The following is a 21,924-nucleotide window of genomic DNA, read 5'->3' as shown; positions in this document are numbered from 1 at the left end:
CATTTTTCAACCAGGCAGGTGCGACACGAAAGTCAGAAATAGCAATATAATAAATGCCTTACCTTTGAAGATCTTCTTCTGTTGGCACTCCAAAAGGTCCCAGTTACATCACAAATGGTCCTTTTGTTCGATAAAGTCCTTCTTTATATCCATACAAACTCTGTTTAGCTAGCACGCTTCATTCAATAATCCACCGGTTTCCCTTCTTCAAAATGCATACAAAATGAATCCCAAACGTTACCAATAAACTTATCCAAACAAGTCAAACAACGCTTATAATCAAACCTCAGGTACCCTAATAAGTAAATAAACAATTACGTTTAAGACAGAGAATAGAATGTTCAATACTGGAGATAAATAACAAAGGGCGCGCTTTCACCCAAGCGCAATTGAAACACTACAGCCAAAATGGGAGCAACTTAGCCTGTTGGGGATGGGGGCGCTGTTTAGACTATTTATGCTAATGTGGCTAATTTTTTAAACGGCTTCCCACAAAATCCTTGATCGTACAATATGCATATTATTATTATTATTGGATAGAAAACAGTCTATAGTTTCTATAGGAGTTGAAATTTTGTCTCTAAGTGGAACAGAGCCCATTCTACAGCAATTTCCCTGACATGGAGTCAGATTTGAGAAACGTTGGCCACTTTTCTGAAGTCATTTAAACGGGCACTGTCGTTGCTATGACTATACGGACACTTCTTACGTCTTCCCCTGGATGCCTTTACGTGATGACGATTCCAACGGGCTCGATTGCTCGTTCACAGGCCCTACAAATGAAAAAAACCTTTAGCTAGCAAGTCTTTTCTTGCTGCGTAACGCGCGTGGAAGACACCGACCCTCTCCTGTTCCAAGCATTAGTTTAGCCTGTTATATTTCTCCGGTCATCTTTTCACTCGTTATAGGAGTTACAAACATCACAAAGTAGTTAATTTAAAGCGTTTTATAGCAATTTATATCCGTTTAGTGCGATTTTGTGACATTTATTTTTGCAACGATGTGAAAAGTTGGACACGCTTTTCAGTTCATCCCGAACGTAGTTGACATTTCCACATGGCAAGAGGACAGCTTTCCACCAAAAGACGATTTCTCCCAAGAAAGGATCCTTTGCCCAAGATACTGATGGAAGAACAGCTCAAGGTAGGACATTTTTATTATGATAAATCGTGTTTCTGTCGAAACATTTTAGTGGCTTAGGACGCCATGTTTTTTGACGTAGCTTCGCTTGGCGCAAACTGTATTGAAAAGTAAGGATAAATTAAAAAATGTAATAACGCAATTGTATTAAGAATTAAATTGTCTATCAATCCCTGTCCACCCTATATTTTTTAGTCACGTTTATGAGTATTTATGTATAAGAGTAGATCACTGTCTAAGTGGCGCAAGGACAAATTCTGACCAGCCGAGTTACATTTCACATTGTCTAACCATGATTTTGGTGGCTAAATATAAACATTTTCGATCAAACTGTATATGCATGTTGTAATGTGATGTTACAGGAGTGTCATCGGAAGAATTCTGAGAAGGTTAGTGAAAAAATTAATATCTTTTGGCGATGTTGACTTTTATCGCTCACTTTGGCTAGAATCAATGCTGGGCTGCTAATTGCTATGTGCTAAGCTAATATAACGATTTATTGTGTTTTCGCTGTAAGACACTTAGAAAATCTGAAATATTGTCTGTATTCACAGGATCTGTGTCTTTCGATTCGTGTATGCTGTGTATTTTTACGAAATGTTTGATGATTAGTAGTTAGGTAAACACGTTGCTCATTGTAATTATTCTAGTCCATTTGTGATGGTGGGTGCAATTGTAAACTATGCCATATACCTGAAATATGCACTTTTTTCTAACAAAACCTATCCCATACCATAAATATGTTATCAGACTGTCATCTAATGAGTTTTTTTGTTGGTTAGGGGCTATAAATATCTTAGTTTAGCCGAATTGGTGATGGCTACTGGTGTTGGTGGACAAATAAAAGATGGTGGAATATGCTAATGTGTTTTTAGGTAATAGATGTACATCTTTACATATTGTGTCTTCCCTGTAAAACATTTTAAAAATCGGAAATGTTGACTGGATTCATAAGATCTGTGTCTTTCATTAGCTGTATTGGACTTTAATGTGTGAAAGTTAAATATTTTAAAAAAATATTTTTTTTGAATTTCGCGGCACTGGTTTTTCAGTGGGGGGGGGGGGGGGGTGCCGCTAGCGCCACGCTGATCCTAGACAGGTTAGAAAAACTACAACTTCTAGCTCATTTTTCCAAAAACCAGCCTGAAAGTCTTTGTTGACATCTAGTGGACGCCCTAGGAACTGCAATCTGGGAGGACTTTGCCTCATAATAAACATGAAAGCCATTGGAAACAGTGGAAGGCTGAATTTTTGGGGGGATAGTTTGTCCTCGGGGTTTCGCCTGCCATATCAGTTATGTTATACTCATAGACATGATTTGAACAGTTTTAGAACCTTTGGAGTGTCTTCTATCCAAATCTACCAATTACATGCATATCCTAGCTTCTAGGCCTGAGTAACAGGCAGTTTACATTGGGCACGCTTTTCTTCCGGACGTGAAAATACCGCCCCCTACCCAAGAGAGGTTAAAGGGCTCTATAAATGTGCTCTTCAGACATAGCAGCAAAACAAATAATGTGTTGAGACAGTAAGAAAAAGCAACATGATATAAATGAAGGATACAAAAGGAAAAAAGAAAAAATAAGAGACCGAAATTAATGGTAGCTTAGCAGGCTTAGGTAACAGATGACAAAGTTTGGGATTGTTGACGGTGAAGGGTGGTGTGGCCGAGTGGTCTAAGGCGCTGGATTTAGGCTCCAGTCTCTCTGGAGGCGTGGGTTCGAATCCCACCGCTGCCATCCTTTTTGTTGTTCGTGCGTGTTCATCTCTTGGGTCAATTCAAACTTTGGTAGCGTTTCGATATTCATTCAAGGGAAATTACACCGATGCCATCTTTAGCACGCCTCGTCCTGTGCTCTAGCGGTAAATATATAAATATTTAGCATTCATGAAAATACAAGTATTATACTTCAACATAAAGCTTAACTTCTTGTTTATCCAGCCACTGTGTCAGATTTCAAAAAGGCTTTACGGTGAAAGCACACCATGCGATTACCTGAGGACAACGCCCCGCATACAAAAACATGAAAAACATTTTTCAACCAGGCAGGTGCGACACGAAAGTCAGAAATAGCAATATAATAAATGCCTTACCTTTGAAGATCTTCTTCTGTTGGCACTCCAAAAGGTCCCAGTTACATCACAAATGGTCCTTTTGTTCGATAAAGTCCTTCTTTATATCCATAAAAACTCTGTTTAGCTGGCACGCTTCATTCAATAATCCACCGGTTTCCCTTCTTCAAAATGCATACAAAATGAATCCCAAACGTTACCAATAAACTTATCCAAACAAGTCAAACAACGCTTATAATCAAACCTCAGGTACCCTAATAAGTAAATAAACAATTACGTTTAAGACAGAGAATAGAATGTTCAATACTGGAGATAAATAACAAAGGGCGCGCTTTCACCCAAGCGCAATTGAAACACTACAGCCAAAATGGGAGCAACTTAGAAAAACTACAACTTCTAGCTCATTTTTCCAAAAACCAGCCTGAAAGTCTTTGTTGACATCTAGTGGACGCCCTAGGAACTGCAATCTGGGAGGACTTTACCTCATAATAAACATGAAAGCCATTGGGAACAGTGGAAGGCTGAATTTTTGGGGGGATAGTTTGTCCTCGGGGTTTCGCCTGCCATATCAGTTATGTTATACTCATAGACATGATTTGAACAGTTTTAGAACCTTTGGAGTGTGTTCTATCCAAATCTACCAATTACATGCATATCCTAGCTTCTAGGCCTGAGTAACAGGCAGTTTACATTGGGCACGCTTTTCTTCCGGACGTGAAAATACCGCCCCCTACCCAAGAGAGGTTAAAGGGCTCTATAAATGTGCTCTTCAGACATAGCAGCAAAACAAATAATGTGTTGAGACAGTAAGAAAAAGCAACATGATATAAATGAAGGATACAAAAGGAAAAAAGAAAAAATAAGAGACCGAAATTAATGGTAGCTTAGCAGGCTTAGGTAACAGATGACAAAGTTTGGGATTGTTGACGGTGAAGGGTGGTGTGGCCGAGTGGTCTAAGGCGCTGGATTTAGGCTCCAGTCTCTCTGGAGGCGTGGGTTCGAATCCCACCGCTGCCATCCTTTTTGTTGTTCGTGCGTGTTCATCTCTTGGGTCAATTCAAACTTTGGTAGCGTTTCGATATTCATTCAAGGGAAATTACACCGATGCCATCTTTAGCACACCTCGTCCTGTGCTCTAGCGGTAAATATATAAATATCTAGCATTCATGAAAATACAAGTATTATACTTCAACATAAAGCTTAACTTCTTGTTTATCCAGCCACTGTGTCAGATTTCAAAAAGGCTTTACGGTGAAAGCACACCATGCGATTACCTGAGGACAACGCCCCGCATACAAAAACATGAAAAACATTTTTCAACCAGCCAGGTGCGACACGAAAGTCAGAAATAGCAATATAATAAATGCCTTACCTTTGAAGATCTTCTTCTGTTGGCACTCCAAAAGGTCCCAGTTACATCACAAATGGTCCTTTTGTTCGATAAAGTCCTTCTTTATATCCATAAAAACTCTGTTTAGCTGGCACGCTTCATTCAATAATCCACCGGTTTCCCTTCTTCAAAATGCATACAAAATGAATCCCAAACGTTACCAATAAACTTATCCAAACAAGTCAAACAACGCTTATAATCAAACCTCAGGTACCCTAATAAGTAAATAAACAATTACGTTTAAGACAGAGAATAGAATGTTCAATACTGGAGATAAATAACAAAGGGCGCGCTTTCACCCAAGCGCAATTGAAACACTACAGCCAAAATGGGAGCAACTTAGAAAAACTACAACTTCTAGCTCATTTTTACAAAAACCAGCCTGAAAGTCTTTCTAAAGACTGTTGACATCTAGTGGACGCCCTAGGAACTGCAATCTGGGAGGACTTTGCCTCATAATAAACATGAAAGCCATTGGAAACAGTGGAAGGCTGAATTTTTGGGGGGATAGTTTGTCCTCGGGGTTTCGCCTGCCATATCAGTTATGTTATACTCATAGACATGATTTGAACAGTTTTAGAACCTTTAGAGTGTGTTCTATCCAAATCTACCAATTACATGCATATCCTAGCTTCTAGGCCTGAGTAACAGGCAGTTTACATTGGGCACGCTTTTCTTCCGGACGTGAAAATACCGCCCCCTACCCAAGAGAGGTTAAAGGGCTCTATAAATGTGCTCTTCAGACATAGCAGCAAAACAAATAATGTGTTGAGACAGTAAGAAAAAGCAACATGATATAAATTAAGGATACAAAAGGAAAAAAGAAAAAATAAGAGACCGAAATTAATGGTAGCTTAGCAGGCTTAGGTAACAGATGACAAAGTTTGGGATTGTTGACGGTGAAGGGTGGTGTGGCCGAGTGGTCTAAGGCACTGGATTTAGGCTCCAGTCTCTCTGGAGGCGTGGGTTCGAATCCCACCGTTGCCATCCTTTTTGTTGTTCGTGCAAGTCTTAAGTGTGGTCATCTCTTGGGTCAATTCAAACTTTGGTAGCGTTTCGATATTCATTCAAGGGAAATTACACCGATGCCATCTTTAGCACACCTCGTCCTGTGCTCTAGCGGTAAATATATAAATATTTAGCATTCATGAAAATACAAGTATTATACTTCAACATAAAGCTTAACTTCTTGTTTATCCAGCCACTGTGTCAGATTTCAAAAAGGCTTTACGGTGAAAGCACACCATGCGATTAGCTGAGGACAACGCCCCGCATACAAAAACATGAAAAACATTTTTCAACCAGGCAGGTGCGACACGAAAGTCAGAAATAGCAATATAATAAATGCCTTACCTTTGAAGATCTTCTTCTGTTGGCACTCCAAAAGGTCCCAGTTACATCACAAATGGTCCTTTTGTTCGATAAAGTCCTTCTTTATATCCATAAAAACTCTGTTTAGCTGGCACGCTTCATTCAATAATCCACCGGTTTCCCTTCTTCAAAATGCATACAAAATGAATCCCAAACGTTACCAATAAACTTATCCAAACAAGTCAAACAACGCTTATAATCAAACCTCAGGTACCCTAATAAGTAAATAAACAATTACGTTTAAGACAGAGAATAGAATGTTCAATACTGGAGATAAATAACAAAGGGCGCGCTTTCACCCAAGCGCAATTGAAACACTACAGCCAAAATGGGAGCAACTTAGAAAAACTACAACTTCTAGCTCATTTTTCCAAAAACCAGCCTGAAAGTCTTTCTAAAGACTGTTGACATCTAGTGGACGCCCTAGGAACTGCAATCTGGGAGGACTTTGCCTCATAATAAACATGAAAGCCATTGGAAACAGTGGAAGGCTGAATTTTTGGGGGGATAGTTTGTCCTCGGGGTTTCGCCTGCCATATCAGTTATGTTATACTCATAGACATGATTTGAACAGTTTTAGAACCTTTAGAGTGTGTTCTATCCAAATCTACCAATTACATGCATATCCTAGCTTCTAGGCCTGAGTAACAGGCAGTTTACATTGGGCACGCTTTTCTTCCGGACGTGAAAATACCGCCCCCTACCCAAGAGAGGTTAAAGGGCTCTATAAATGTGCTCTTCAGACATAGCAGCAAAACAAATAATGTGTTGAGACAGTAAGAAAAAGCAACATGATATAAATGAAGGATACAAAAGGAAAAAAGAAAAAATAAGAGACCGAAATTAATGGTAGCTTAGCAGGCTTAGGTAACAGATGACAAAGTTTGGGATTGTTGACGGTGAAGGGTGGTGTGGCCGAGTGGTCTAAGGCGCTGGATTTAGGCTCCAGTCTCTCTGGAGGCGTGGGTTCGAATCCCACTGCTGCCATCCTTTTTGTTGTTCGTGCAAGTCTTAAGTGTGGTCATCTCTTGGGTCAATTCAAACTTTGGTAGCGTTTCGATATTCATTCAAGGGAAATTACACCGATGCCATCTTTAGCACACCTCGTCCTGTGCTCTAGCGGTAAATATATAAATATTTAGCATTCATGAAAATACAAGTATTATACTTCAACATAAAGCTTAACTTCTTGTTTATCCAGCCACTGTGTCAGATTTCAAAAAGGCTTTACGGTGAAAGCACACCATGCGATTACCTGAGGACAACGCCCCGCATACAAAAACATGAAAAACATTTTTCAACCAGGCAGGTGCGACACGAAAGTCAGAAATAGCAATATAATAAATGCCTTACCTTTGAAGATCTTCTTCTGTTGGCACTCCAAAAGGTCCCAGTTACATCACAAATGGTCCTTTTGTTCGATAAAGTCCTTCTTTATATCCATAAAAACTCTGTTTAGCTGGCACGCTTCATTCAATAATCCACCGGTTTCCCTTCTTCAAAATGCATACAAAATGAATCCCAAACGTTACCAATAAACTTATCCAAACAAGTCAAACAACGCTTATAATCAAACCTCAGGTACCCTAATAAGTAAATAAACAATTACGTTTAAGACAGAGAATAGAATGTTCAATACTGGAGATAAATAACAAAGGGCGCGCTTTCACCCAAGCGCAATTGAAACACTACAGCCAAAATGGGAGCAACTTAGAAAAACTACAACTTCTAGCTCATTTTTCCAAAAACCAGCCTGAAAGTCTTTCTAAAGACTGTTGACATCTAGTGGACGCCCTAGGAACTGCAATCTGGGAGGACTTTGCCTCATAATAAACATGAAAGCCATTGGAAACAGTGGAAGGCTGAATTTTTGGGGGGATAGTTTGTCCTCGGGGTTTCGCCTGCCATATCAGTTATGTTATACTCATAGACATGATTTGAACAGTTTTAGAACCTTTAGAGTGTGTTCTATCCAAATCTACCAATTACATGCATATCCTAGCTTCTAGGCCTGAGTAACAGGCAGTTTACATTGGGCACGCTTTTCTTCCGGACGTGAAAATACCGCCCCCTACCCAAGAGAGGTTAAAGGGCTCTATAAATGTGCTCTTCAGACATAGCAGCAAAACAAATAATGTGTTGAGACAGTAAGAAAAAGCAACATGATATAAATGAAGGATACAAAAGGAAAAAAGAAAAAATAAGAGACCGAAATTAATGGTAGCTTAGCAGGCTTAGGTAACAGATGACAAAGTTTGGGATTGTTGACGGTGAAGGGTGGTGTGGCCGAGTGGTCTAAGGCGCTGGATTTAGGCTCCAGTCTCTCTGGAGGTGTGGGTTCGAATCCTACCGCTGCCATCCTTTTTGTTGTTCGTGCAAGTCTTAAGTGTGGTCATCTCTTGGGTCAATTCAAACTTTGGTAGCGTTTCGATATTCATTCAAGGGAAATTACACCGATGCCATCTTTAGCACACCTCGTCCTGTGCTCTAGCGGTAAATATATAAATATTTAGCATTCATGAAAATACAAGTATTATACTTCAACATAAAGCTTAACTTCTTGTTTATCCAGCCACTGTGTCAGATTTCAAAAAGGCTTTACGGTGAAAGCACACCATGCGATTACCTGAGGACAACGCCCCGCATACAAAAACATGAAAAACATTTTTCAACCAGGCAGGTGCGACACGAAAGTCAGAAATAGCAATATAATAAATGCCTTACCTTTGAAGATCTTCTTCTGTTGGCACTCCAAAAGGTCCCAGTTACATCACAAATGGTCCTTTTGTTCGATAAAGTCCTTCTTTATATCCATAAAAACTCTGTTTAGCTGGCACGCTTCATTCAATAATCCACCGGTTTCCCTTCTTCAAAATGCATACAAAATGAATCCCAAACGTTACCAATAAACTTATCCAAACAAGTCAAACAACGCTTATAATCAAACCTCAGGTACCCTAATAAGTAAATAAACAATTACGTTTAAGACAGAGAATAGAATGTTCAATACTGGAGATAAATAACAAAGGGCGCGCTTTCACCCAAGCGCAATTGAAACACTACAGCCAAAATGGGAGCAACTTAGAAAAACTACAACTTCTAGCTCATTTTTCCAAAAACCAGCCTGAAAGTCTTTCTAAAGACTGTTGACATCTAGTGGACGCCCTAGGAACTGCAATCTGGGAGGACTTTGCCTCATAATAAACATGAAAGCCATTGGAAACAGTGGAAGGCTGAATTTTTGGGGGGATAGTTTGTCCTCGGGGTTTCGCCTGCCATATCAGTTATGTTATACTCATAGACATGATTTGAACAGTTTTAGAACCTTTAGAGTGTGTTCTATCCAAATCTACCAATTACATGCATATCCTAGCTTCTAGGCCTGAGTAACAGGCAGTTTACATTGGGCACGCTTTTCTTCCGGACGTGAAAATACCGCCCCCTACCCAAGAGAGGTTAAAGGGCTCTATAAATGTGCTCTTCAGACATAGCAGCAAAACAAATAATGTGTTGAGACAGTAAGAAAAAGCAACATGATATAAATGAAGGATACAAAAGGAAAAAAGAAAAAATAAGAGACCGAAATTAATGGTAGCTTAGCAGGCTTAGGTAACAGATGACAAAGTTTGGGATTGTTGACGGTGAAGGGTGGTGTGGCCGAGTGGTCTAAGGCGCTGGATTTAGGCTCCAGTCTCTCTGGAGGCGTGGGTTCGAATCCCACCGCTGCCATCCTTTTTGTTGTTCGTGCAAGTCTTAAGTGTGGTCATCTCTTGGGTCAATTCAAACTTTGGTAGCGTTTCGATATTCATTCAAGGGAAATTACACCGATGCCATCTTTAGCACACCTCGTCCTGTGCTCTAGCGGTAAATATATAAATATTTAGCATTCATGAAAATACAAGTATTATACTTCAACATAAAGCTTAACTTCTTGTTTATCCAGCCACTGTGTCAGATTTCAAAAAGGCTTTACGGTGAAAGCACACCATGCGATTACCTGAGGACAACGCCCCGCATACAAAAACATGAAAAACATTTTTCAACCAGGCAGGTGCGACACGAAAGTCAGAAATAGCAATATAATAAATGCCTTACCTTTGAAGATCTTCTTCTGTTGGCACTCCAAAAGGTCCCAGTTACATCACAAATGGTCCTTTTGTTCGATAAAGTCCTTCTTTATATCCATAAAAACTCTGTTTAGCTGGCACGCTTCATTCAATAATCCACCGGTTTCCCTTCTTCAAAATGCATACAAAATGAATCCCAAACGTTACCAATAAACTTATCCAAACAAGTCAAACAACGCTTATAATCAAACCTCAGGTACCCTAATAAGTAAATAAACAATTACGTTTAAGACAGAGAATAGAATGTTCAATACTGGAGATAAATAACAAAGGGCGCGCTTTCACCCAAGCGCAATTGAAACACTACAGCCAAAATGGGAGCAACTTAGAAAAACTACAACTTCTAGCTCATTTTTCCAAAAACCAGCCTGAAAGTCTTTCTAAAGACTGTTGACATCTAGTGGACGCCCTAGGAACTGCAATCTGGGAGGACTTTGCCTCATAATAAACATGAAAGCCATTGGAAACAGTGGAAGGCTGAATTTTTGGGGGGATAGTTTGTCCTCGGGGTTTCGCCTGCCATATCAGTTATGTTATACTCATAGACATGATTTGAACAGTTTTAGAACCTTTAGAGTGTGTTCTATCCAAATCTACCAATTACATGCATATCCTAGCTTCTAGGCCTGAGTAACAGGCAGTTTACATTGGGCACGCTTTTCTTCCGGACGTGAAAATACCGCCCCCTACCCAAGAGAGGTTAAAGGGCTCTATAAATGTGCTCTTCAGACATAGCAGCAAAACAAATAATGTGTTGAGACAGTAAGAAAAAGCAACATGATATAAATGAAGGATACAAAAGGAAAAAAGAAAAAATAAGAGACCGAAATTAATGGTAGCTTAGCAGGCTTAGGTAACAGATGACAAAGTTTGGGATTGTTGACGGTGAAGGGTGGTGTGGCCGAGTGGTCTAAGGCGCTGGATTTAGGCTCCAGTCTCTCTGGAGGCGTGGGTTCGAATCCCACCGCTGCCATCCTTTTTGTTGTTCGTGCAAGTCTTAAGTGTGGTCATCTCTTGGGTCAATTCAAACTTTGGTAGCGTTTCGATATTCATTCAAGGGAAATTACACCGATGCCATCTTTAGCACACCTCGTCCTGTGCTCTAGCGGTAAATATATAAATATTTAGCATTCATGAAAATACAAGTATTATACTTCAACATAAAGCTTAACTTCTTGTTTATCCAGCCACTGTGTCAGATTTCAAAAAGGCTTTACGGTGAAAGCACACCATGCGATTACCTGAGGACAACGCCCCGCATACAAAAACATGAAAAACATTTTTCAACCAGGCAGGTGCGACACGAAAGTCAGAAATAGCAATATAATAAATGCCTTACCTTTGAAGATCTTCTTCTGTTGGCACTCCAAAAGGTCCCAGTTACATCACAAATGGTCCTTTTGTTCGATAAAGTCCTTCTTTATATCCATAAAAACTCTGTTTAGCTGGCACGCTTCATTCAATAATCCACCGGTTTCCCTTCTTCAAAATGCATACAAAATGAATCCCAAACGTTACCAATAAACTTATCCAAACAAGTCAAACAACGCTTATAATCAAACCTCAGGTACCCTAATAAGTAAATAAACAATTACGTTTAAGACAGAGAATAGAATGTTCAATACTGGAGATAAATAACAAAGGGCGCGCTTTCACCCAAGCGCAATTGAAACACTACAGCCAAAATGGGAGCAACTTAGAAAAACTACAACTTCTAGCTCATTTTTCCAAAAACCAGCCTGAAAGTCTTTCTAAAGACTGTTGACATCTAGTGGACGCCCTAGGAACTGCAATCTGGGAGGACTTTGCCTCATAATAAACATGAAAGCCATTGGAAACAGTGGAAGGCTGAATTTTTGGGGGGATAGTTTGTCCTCGGGGTTTCGCCTGCCATATCAGTTATGTTATACTCATAGACATGATTTGAACAGTTTTAGAACCTTTAGAGTGTGTTCTATCCAAATCTACCAATTACATGCATATCCTAGCTTCTAGGCCTGAGTAACAGGCAGTTTACATTGGGCACGCTTTTCTTCCGGACGTGAAAATACCGCCCCCTACCCAAGAGAGGTTAAAGGGCTCTATAAATGTGCTCTTCAGACATAGCAGCAAAACAAATAATGTGTTGAGACAGTAAGAAAAAGCAACATGATATAAATGAAGGATACAAAAGGAAAAAAGAAAAAATAAGAGACCGAAATTAATGGTAGCTTAGCAGGCTTAGGTAACAGATGACAAAGTTTGGGATTGTTGACGGTGAAGGGTGGTGTGGCCGAGTGGTCTAAGGCGCTGGATTTAGGCTCCAGTCTCTCTGGAGGCGTGGGTTCGAATCCCACTGCTGCCATCCTTTTTGTTGTTCGTGCAAGTCTTAAGTGTGGTCATCTCTTGGGTCAATTCAAACTTTGGTAGCGTTTCGATATTCATTCAAGGGAAATTACACCGATGCCATCTTTAGCACACCTCGTCCTGTGCTCTAGCGGTAAATATATAAATATTTAGCATTCATGAAAATACAAGTATTATACTTCAACATAAAGCTTAACTTCTTGTTTATCCAGCCACTGTGTCAGATTTCAAAAAGGCTTTACGGTGAAAGCACACCATGCGATTACCTGAGGACAACGCCCCGCATACAAAAACATGAAAAACATTTTTCAACCAGGCAGGTGCGACACGAAAGTCAGAAATAGCAATATAATAAATGCCTTACCTTTGAAGATCTTCTTCTGTTGGCACTCCAAAAGGTCCCAGTTACATCACAAATGGTCCTTTTGTTCGATAAAGTCCTTCTTTATATCCATAAAAACTCTGTTTAGCTGGCACGCTTCATTCAATAATCCACCGGTTTCCCTTCTTCAAAATGCATACAAAATGAATCCCAAACGTTACCAATAAACTTATCCAAACAAGTCAAACAACGCTTATAATCAAACCTCAGGTACCCTAATAAGTAAATAAACAATTACGTTTAAGACAGAGAATAGAATGTTCAATACTGGAGATAAATAACAAAGGGCGCGCTTTCACCCAAGCGCAATTGAAACACTACAGCCAAAATGGGAGCAACTTAGAAAAACTACAACTTCTAGCTCATTTTTCCAAAAACCAGCCTGAAAGTCTTTCTAAAGACTGTTGACATCTAGTGGACGCCCTAGGAACTGCAATCTGGGAGGACTTTGCCTCATAATAAACATGAAAGCCATTGGAAACAGTGGAAGGCTGAATTTTTGGGGGGATAGTTTGTCCTCGGGGTTTCGCCTGCCATATCAGTTATGTTATACTCATAGACATGATTTGAACAGTTTTAGAACCTTTAGAGTGTGTTCTATCCAAATCTACCAATTACATGCATATCCTAGCTTCTAGGCCTGAGTAACAGGCAGTTTACATTGGGCACGCTTTTCTTCCGGACGTGAAAATACCGCCCCCTACCCAAGAGAGGTTAAAGGGCTCTATAAATGTGCTCTTCAGACATAGCAGCAAAACAAATAATGTGTTGAGACAGTAAGAAAAAGCAACATGATATAAATGAAGGATACAAAAGGAAAAAAGAAAAAATAAGAGACCGAAATTAATGGTAGCTTAGCAGGCTTAGGTAACAGATGACAAAGTTTGGGATTGTTGACGGTGAAGGGTGGTGTGGCCGAGTGGTCTAAGGCGCTGGATTTAGGCTCCAGTCTCTCTGGAGGCGTGGGTTCGAATCCCACCGCTGCCATCCTTTTTGTTGTTCGTGCAAGTCTTAAGTGTGGTCATCTCTTGGGTCAATTCAAACTTTGGTAGCGTTTCGATATTCATTCAAGGGAAATTACACCGATGCCATCTTTAGCACACCTCGTCCTGTGCTCTAGCGGTAAATATATAAATATTTAGCATTCATGAAAATACAAGTATTATACTTCAACATAAAGCTTAACTTCTTGTTTATCCAGCCACTGTGTCAGATTTCAAAAAGGCTTTACGGTGAAAGCACACCATGCGATTACCTGAGGACAACGCCCCGCATACAAAAACATGAAAAACATTTTTCAACCAGGCAGGTGCGACACGAAAGTCAGAAATAGCAATATAATAAATGCCTTACCTTTGAAGATCTTCTTCTGTTGGCACTCCAAAAGGTCCCAGTTACATCACAAATGGTCCTTTTGTTCGATAAAGTCCTTCTTTATATCCATAAAAACTCTGTTTAGCTGGCACGCTTCATTCAATAATCCACCGGTTTCCCTTCTTCAAAATGCATACAAAATGAATCCCAAACGTTACCAATAAACTTATCCAAACAAGTCAAACAACGCTTATAATCAAACCTCAGGTACCCTAATAAGTAAATAAACAATTACGTTTAAGACAGAGAATAGAATGTTCAATACTGGAGATAAATAACAAAGGGCGCGCTTTCACCCAAGCGCAATTGAAACACTACAGCCAAAATGGGAGCAACTTAGAAAAACTACAACTTCTAGCTCATTTTTCCAAAAACCAGCCTGAAAGTCTTTCTAAAGACTGTTGACATCTAGTGGACGCCCTAGGAACTGCAATCTGGGAGGACTTTGCCTCATAATAAACATGAAAGCCATTGGAAACAGTGGAAGGCTGAATTTTTGGGGGGATAGTTTGTCCTCGGGGTTTCGCCTGCCATATCAGTTATGTTATACTCATAGACATGATTTGAACAGTTTTAGAACCTTTAGAGTGTCTTCTATCCAAATCTACCAATTACATGCATATCCTAGCTTCTAGGCCTGAGTAACAGGCAGTTTACATTGGGCACGCTTTTCTTCCGGACGTGAAAATACCGCCCCCTACCCAAGAGAGGTTAAAGGGCTCTATAAATGTGCTCTTCAGACATAGCAGCAAAACAAATAATGTGTTGAGACAGTAAGAAAAAGCAACATGATATAAATGAAGGATACAAAAGGAAAAAAGAAAAAATAAGAGACCGAAATTAATGGTAGCTTAGCAGGCTTAGGTAACAGATGACAAAGTTTGGGATTGTTGACGGTGAAGGGTGGTGTGGCCGAGTGGTCTAAGGCGCTGGATTTAGGCTCCAGTCTCTCTGGAGGCGTGGGTTCGAATCCCACCGCTGCCATCCTTTTTGTTGTTCGTGCAAGTCTTAAGTGTGGTCATCTCTTGGGTCAATTCAAACTTTGGTAGCGTTTCGATATTCATTCAAGGGAAATTACACCGATGCCATCTTTAGCACACCTCGTCCTGTGCTCTAGCGGTAAATATATAAATATTTAGCATTCATGAAAATACAAGTATTATACTTCAACATAAAGCTTAACTTCTTGTTTATCCAGCCACTGTGTCAGATTTCAAAAAGGCTTTACGGTGAAAGCACACCATGCGATTACCTGAGGACAACGCCCCGCATACAAAAACATGAAAAACATTTTTCAACCAGGCAGGTGCGACACGAAAGTCAGAAATAGCAATATAATAAATGCCTTACCTTTGAAGATCTTCTTCTGTTGGCACTCCAAAAGGTCCCAGTTACATCACAAATGGTCCTTTTGTTCGATAAAGTCCTTCTTTATATCCATAAAAACTCTGTTTAGCTGGCACGCTTCATTCAATAATCCACCGGTTTCCCTTCTTCAAAATGCATACAAAATGAATCCCAAACGTTACCAATAAACTTATCCAAACAAGTCAAACAACGCTTATAATCAAACCTCAGGTACCCTAATAAGTAAATAAACAATTACGTTTAAGACAGAGAATAGAATGTTCAATACTGGAGATAAATAACAAAGGGCGCGCTTTCACCCAAGCGCAATTGAAACACTACAGCCAAAATGGGAGCAACTTAGAAAAACTACAACTTCTAGCTCATTTTTCCAAAAACCAGCCTGAAAGTCTTTCTAAAGACTGTTGACATCTAGTGGACGCCCTAGGAACTGCAATCTGGGAGGACTTTGCCTCATAATAAACATGAAAGCCATTGGAAACAGTGGAAGGCTGAATTTTTGGGGGGATAGTTTGTCCTCGGGGTTTCGCCTGCCATATCAGTTATGTTATACTCATAGACATGATTTGAACAGTTTTAGAACCTTTAGAGTGTCTTCTATCCAAATCTACCAATTACATGCATATCCTAGCTTCTAGGCCTGAGTAACAGGCAGTTTACATTGGGCACGCTTTTCTTCCGGACGTGAAAATACCGCCCCCTACCCAAGAGAGGTTAAAGGGCTCTATAAATGTGCTCTTCAGACATAGCAGCAAAACAAATAATGTGTTGAGACAGTAAGAAAAAGCAACATGATATAAATGAAGGATACAAAAGGAAAAAAGAAAAAATAAGAGACCGAAATTAATGGTAGCTTAGCAGGCTTAGGTAACAGATGACAAAGTTTGGGATTGTTGACGGTGAAGGGTGGTGTGGCCGAGTGGTCTAAGGCGCTGGATTTAGGCTCCAGTCTCTCTGGAGGCGTGGGTTCGAATCCCACCGCTGCCATCCTTTTTGTTGTTCGTGCAAGTCTTAAGTGTGGTCATCTCTTGGGTCAATTCAAACTTTGGTAGCGTTTCGATATTCATTCAAGGGAAATTACACCGATGCCATCTTTAGCACACCTCGTCCTGTGCTCTAGCGGTAAATATATAAATATTTAGCATTCATGAAAATACAAGTATTATACTTCAACATAAAGCTTAACTTCTTGTTTATCCAGCCACTGTGTCAGATTTCAAAAAGGCTTTACGGTGAAAGCACACCATGCGATTACCTGAGGACAACGCCCCGCATACAAAAACATGAAAAACATTTTTCAACCAGGCAGGTGCGACACGAAAGTCAGAAATAGCAATATAATAAATGCCTTACCTTTGAAGATCTTCTTCTGTTGGCACTCCAAAAGGTCCCAGTTACATCACAAATGGTCCTTTTGTTCGATAAAGTCCTTCTTTATATCCATAAAAACTCTGTTTAGCTGGCACGCTTCATTCAATAATCCACCGGTTTCCCTTCTTCAAAATGCATACAAAATGAATCCCAAACGTTACCAATAAACTTATCCAAACAAGTCAAACAACGCTTATAATCAAACCTCAGGTACCCTAATAAGTAAATAAACAATTACGTTTAAGACAGAGAATAGAATGTTCAATACTGGAGATAAATAACAAAGGGCGCGCTTTCACCCAAGCGCAATTGAAACACTACAGCCAAAATGGGAGCAACTTAGAAAAACTACAACTTCTAGCTCATTTTTCCAAAAACCAGCCTGAAAGTCTTTCTAAAGACTGTTGACATCTAGTGGACGCCCTAGGAACTGCAATCTGGGAGGACTTTGCCTCATAATAAACATGAAAGCCATTGGAAACAGTGGAAGGCTGAATTTTTGGGGGGATAGTTTGTCCTCGGGGTTTCGCCTGCCATATCAGTTATGTTATACTCATAGACATGATTTGAACAGTTTTAGAACCTTTAGAGTGTCTTCTATCCAAATCTACCAATTACATGCATATCCTAGCTTCTAGGCCTGAGTAACAGGCAGTTTACATTGGGCACGCTTTTCTTCCGGACGTGAAAATACCGCCCCCTACCCAAGAGAGGTTAAAGGGCTCTATAAATGTGCTCTTCAGACATAGCAGCAAAACAAATAATGTGTTGAGACAGTAAGAAAAAGCAACATGATATAAATGAAGGATACAAAAGGAAAAAAGAAAAAATAAGAGACCGAAATTAATGGTAGCTTAGCAGGCTTAGGTAACAGATGACAAAGTTTGGGATTGTTGACGGTGAAGGGTGGTGTGGCCGAGTGGTCTAAGGCGCTGGATTTAGGCTCCAGTCTCTCTGGAGGCGTGGGTTCGAATCCCACCGCTGCCATCCTTTTTGTTGTTCGTGCAAGTCTTAAGTGTGGTCATCTCTTGGGTCAATTCAAACTTTGGTAGCGTTTCGATATTCATTCAAGGGAAATTACACCGATGCCATCTTTAGCACACCTCGTCCTGTGCTCTAGCGGTAAATATATAAATATTTAGCATTCATGAAAATACAAGTATTATACTTCAACATAAAGCTTAACTTCTTGTTTATCCAGCCACTGTGTCAGATTTCAAAAAGGCTTTACGGTGAAAGCACACCATGCGATTACCTGAGGACAACGCCCCGCATACAAAAACATGAAAAACATTTTTCAACCAGGCAGGTGCGACACGAAAGTCAGAAATAGCAATATAATAAATGCCTTACCTTTGAAGATCTTCTTCTGTTGGCACTCCAAAAGGTCCCAGTTACATCACAAATGGTCCTTTTGTTCGATAAAGTCCTTCTTTATATCCATAAAAACTCTGTTTAGCTGGCACGCTTCATTCAATAATCCACCGGTTTCCCTTCTTCAAAATGCATACAAAATGAATCCCAAACGTTACCAATAAACTTATCCAAACAAGTCAAACAACGCTTATAATCAAACCTCAGGTACCCTAATAAGTAAATAAACAATTACGTTTAAGACAGAGAATAGAATGTTCAATACTGGAGATAAATAACAAAGGGCGCGCTTTCACCCAAGCGCAATTGAAACACTACAGCCAAAATGGGAGCAACTTAGAAAAACTACAACTTCTAGCTCATTTTTCCAAAAACCAGCCTGAAAGTCTTTCTAAAGACTGTTGACATCTAGTGGACGCCCTAGGAACTGCAATCTGGGAGGACTTTGCCTCATAATAAACATGAAAGCCATTGGAAACAGTGGAAGGCTGAATTTTTGGGGGGATAGTTTGTCCTCGGGGTTTCGCCTGCCATATCAGTTATGTTATACTCATAGACATGATTTGAACAGTTTTAGAACCTTTAGAGTGTCTTCTATCCAAATCTACCAATTACATGCATATCCTAGCTTCTAGGCCTGAGTAACAGGCAGTTTACATTGGGCACGCTTTTCTTCCGGACGTGAAAATACCGCCCCCTACCCAAGAGAGGTTAAAGGGCTCTATAAATGTGCTCTTCAGACATAGCAGCAAAACAAATAATGTGTTGAGACAGTAAGAAAAAGCAACATGATATAAATGAAGGATACAAAAGGAAAAAAGAAAAAATAAGAGACCGAAATTAATGGTAGCTTAGCAGGCTTAGGTAACAGATGACAAAGTTTGGGATTGTTGACGGTGAAGGGTGGTGTGGCCGAGTGGTCTAAGGCGCTGGATTTAGGCTCCAGTCTCTCTGGAGGCGTGGGTTCGAATCCCACCGCTGCCATCCTTTTTGTTGTTCGTGCAAGTCTTAAGTGTGGTCATCTCTTGGGTCAATTCAAACTTTGGTAGCGTTTCGATATTCATTCAAGGGAAATTACACCGATGCCATCTTTAGCACACCTCGTCCTGTGCTCTAGCGGTAAATATATAAATATTTAGCATTCATGAAAATACAAGTATTATACTTCAACATAAAGCTTAACTTCTTGTTTATCCAGCCACTGTGTCAGATTTCAAAAAGGCTTTACGGTGAAAGCACACCATGCGATTACCTGAGGACAACGCCCCGCATACAAAAACATGAAAAACATTTTTCAACCAGGCAGGTGCGACACGAAAGTCAGAAATAGCAATATAATAAATGCCTTACCTTTGAAGATCTTCTTCTGTTGGCACTCCAAAAGGTCCCAGTTACATCACAAATGGTCCTTTTGTTCGATAAAGTCCTTCTTTATATCCATAAAAACTCTGTTTAGCTGGCACGCTTCATTCAATAATCCACCGGTTTCCCTTCTTCAAAATGCATACAAAATGAATCCCAAACGTTACCAATAAACTTATCCAAACAAGTCAAACAACGCTTATAATCAAACCTCAGGTACCCTAATAAGTAAATAAACAATTACGTTTAAGACAGAGAATAGAATGTTCAATACTGGAGATAAATAACAAAGGGCGCGCTTTCACCCAAGCGCAATTGAAACACTACAGCCAAAATGGGAGCAACTTAGAAAAACTACAACTTCTAGCTCATTTTTCCAAAAACCAGCCTGAAAGTCTTTCTAAAGACTGTTGACATCTAGTGGACGCCCTAGGAACTGCAATCTGGGAGGACTTTGCCTCATAATAAACATGAAAGCCATTGGAAACAGTGGAAGGCTGAATTTTTGGGGGGATAGTTTGTCCTCGGGGTTTCGCCTGCCATATCAGTTATGTTATACTCATAGACATGATTTGAACAGTTTTAGAACCTTTAGAGTGTCTTCTATCCAAATCTACCAATTACATGCATATCCTAGCTTCTAGGCCTGAGTAACAGGCAGTTTACATTGGGCACGCTTTTCTTCCGGACGTGAAAATACCGCCCCCTACCCAAGAGAGGTTAAAGGGCTCTATAAATGTGCTCTTCAGACATAGCAGCAAAACAAATAATGTGTTGAGACAGTAAGAAAAAGCAACATGATATAAATGAAGGATACAAAAGGAAAAAAGAAAAAATAAGAGACCGAAATTAATGGTAGCTTAGCAGGCTTAGGTAACAGATGACAAAGTTTGGGATTGTTGACGGTGAAGGGTGGTGTGGCCGAGTGGTCTAAGGCGCTGGATTTAGGCTCCAGTCTCTCTGGAGGCGTGGGTTCGAATCCCACCGCTGCCATCCTTTTTGTTGTTCGTGCAAGTCTTAAGTGTGGTCATCTCTTGGGTCAATTCAAACTTTGGTAGCGTTTCGATATTCATTCAAGGGAAATTACACCGATGCCATCTTTAGCACACCTCGTCCTGTGCTCTAGCGGTAAATATATAAATATTTAGCATTCATGAAAATACAAGTATTATACTTCAACATAAAGCTTAACTTCTTGTTTATCCAGCCACTGTGTCAGATTTCAAAAAGGCTTTACGGTGAAAGCACACCATGCGATTACCTGAGGACAACGCCCCGCATACAAAAACATGAAAAACATTTTTCAACCAGGCAGGTGCGACACGAAAGTCAGAAATAGCAATATAATAAATGCCTTACCTTTGAAGATCTTCTTCTGTTGGCACTCCAAAAGGTCCCAGTTACATCACAAATGGTCCTTTTGTTCGATAAAGTCCTTCTTTATATCCATAAAAACTCTGTTTAGCTGGCACGCTTCATTCAATAATCCACCGGTTTCCCTTCTTCAAAATGCATACAAAATGAATCCCAAACGTTACCAATAAACTTATCCAAACAAGTCAAACAACGCTTATAATCAAACCTCAGGTACCCTAATAAGTAAATAAACAATTACGTTTAAGACAGAGAATAGAATGTTCAATACTGGAGATAAATAACAAAGGGCGCGCTTTCACCCAAGCGCAATTGAAACACTACAGCCAAAATGGGAGCAACTTAGAAAAACTACAACTTCTAGCTCATTTTTCCAAAAACCAGCCTGAAAGTCTTTCTAAAGACTGTTGACATCTAGTGGACGCCCTAGGAACTGCAATCTGGGAGGACTTTGCCTCATAATAAACATGAAAGCCATTGGAAACAGTGGAAGGCTGAATTTTTGGGGGGATAGTTTGTCCTCGGGGTTTCGCCTGCCATATCAGTTATGTTATACTCATAGACATGATTTGAACAGTTTTAGAACCTTTAGAGTGTCTTCTATCCAAATCTACCAATTACATGCATATCCTAGCTTCTAGGCCTGAGTAACAGGCAGTTTACATTGGGCACGCTTTTCTTCCGGACGTGAAAATACCGCCCCCTACCCAAGAGAGGTTAAAGGGCTCTATAAATGTGCTCTTCAGACATAGCAGCAAAACAAATAATGTGTTGAGACAGTAAGAAAAAGCAACATGATATAAATGAAGGATACAAAAGGAAAAAAGAAAAAATAAGAGACCGAAATTAATGGTAGCTTAGCAGGCTTAGGT

The 21,924-nt window shown here is 40.0% G+C and overlaps 14 non-coding genes across 14 annotated transcripts; all 14 read left to right on the top strand.

Annotated features, from left to right (window-relative positions):
* The first annotated feature begins 2,797 nt into the window (after positions 1-2,797).
* trnal-uag (transfer RNA leucine (anticodon UAG)) lies at positions 2,798-2,879 on the top strand. Its single transcript has one exon. It is a non-coding gene; the product is annotated as a tRNA-Leu (tRNA).
* A 1,269-nt stretch (positions 2,880-4,148) lies between these two features.
* trnal-uag (transfer RNA leucine (anticodon UAG)) lies at positions 4,149-4,230 on the top strand. The gene has a single exon. It is a non-coding gene; the product is annotated as a tRNA-Leu (tRNA).
* Positions 4,231-5,508: 1,278 nt separating this feature from the next.
* Positions 5,509-5,590, top strand: trnal-uag (transfer RNA leucine (anticodon UAG)). The gene has a single exon. It is a non-coding gene; the product is annotated as a tRNA-Leu (tRNA).
* Positions 5,591-6,879: 1,289 nt separating this feature from the next.
* Positions 6,880-6,961, top strand: trnal-uag (transfer RNA leucine (anticodon UAG)). Its single transcript has one exon. It is a non-coding gene; the product is annotated as a tRNA-Leu (tRNA).
* A 1,289-nt stretch (positions 6,962-8,250) lies between these two features.
* Positions 8,251-8,332, top strand: trnal-uag (transfer RNA leucine (anticodon UAG)). The gene has a single exon. It is a non-coding gene; the product is annotated as a tRNA-Leu (tRNA).
* Positions 8,333-9,621: 1,289 nt separating this feature from the next.
* trnal-uag (transfer RNA leucine (anticodon UAG)) lies at positions 9,622-9,703 on the top strand. The gene has a single exon. It is a non-coding gene; the product is annotated as a tRNA-Leu (tRNA).
* Positions 9,704-10,992: 1,289 nt separating this feature from the next.
* On the top strand, positions 10,993-11,074 carry trnal-uag (transfer RNA leucine (anticodon UAG)). Its single transcript has one exon. It is a non-coding gene; the product is annotated as a tRNA-Leu (tRNA).
* Positions 11,075-12,363: 1,289 nt separating this feature from the next.
* trnal-uag (transfer RNA leucine (anticodon UAG)) lies at positions 12,364-12,445 on the top strand. Its single transcript has one exon. It is a non-coding gene; the product is annotated as a tRNA-Leu (tRNA).
* A 1,289-nt stretch (positions 12,446-13,734) lies between these two features.
* On the top strand, positions 13,735-13,816 carry trnal-uag (transfer RNA leucine (anticodon UAG)). The gene has a single exon. It is a non-coding gene; the product is annotated as a tRNA-Leu (tRNA).
* A 1,289-nt stretch (positions 13,817-15,105) lies between these two features.
* Positions 15,106-15,187, top strand: trnal-uag (transfer RNA leucine (anticodon UAG)). The gene has a single exon. It is a non-coding gene; the product is annotated as a tRNA-Leu (tRNA).
* A 1,289-nt stretch (positions 15,188-16,476) lies between these two features.
* trnal-uag (transfer RNA leucine (anticodon UAG)) lies at positions 16,477-16,558 on the top strand. The gene has a single exon. It is a non-coding gene; the product is annotated as a tRNA-Leu (tRNA).
* Positions 16,559-17,847: 1,289 nt separating this feature from the next.
* trnal-uag (transfer RNA leucine (anticodon UAG)) lies at positions 17,848-17,929 on the top strand. The gene has a single exon. It is a non-coding gene; the product is annotated as a tRNA-Leu (tRNA).
* Positions 17,930-19,218: 1,289 nt separating this feature from the next.
* On the top strand, positions 19,219-19,300 carry trnal-uag (transfer RNA leucine (anticodon UAG)). Its single transcript has one exon. It is a non-coding gene; the product is annotated as a tRNA-Leu (tRNA).
* Positions 19,301-20,589: 1,289 nt separating this feature from the next.
* Positions 20,590-20,671, top strand: trnal-uag (transfer RNA leucine (anticodon UAG)). Its single transcript has one exon. It is a non-coding gene; the product is annotated as a tRNA-Leu (tRNA).
* Positions 20,672-21,924: the final 1,253 nt, after the last annotated feature.

Source organism: Salvelinus fontinalis, unplaced genomic scaffold, assembly GCF_029448725.1.
Source record: "Salvelinus fontinalis isolate EN_2023a unplaced genomic scaffold, ASM2944872v1 scaffold_1543, whole genome shotgun sequence".
NCBI classification, from domain to species: domain Eukaryota; kingdom Metazoa; phylum Chordata; class Actinopteri; order Salmoniformes; family Salmonidae; genus Salvelinus; species Salvelinus fontinalis.
The sequence above is the reverse complement of the archived record's forward strand: the minus strand, read 5'-3'. Positions and strand labels throughout refer to the sequence as shown.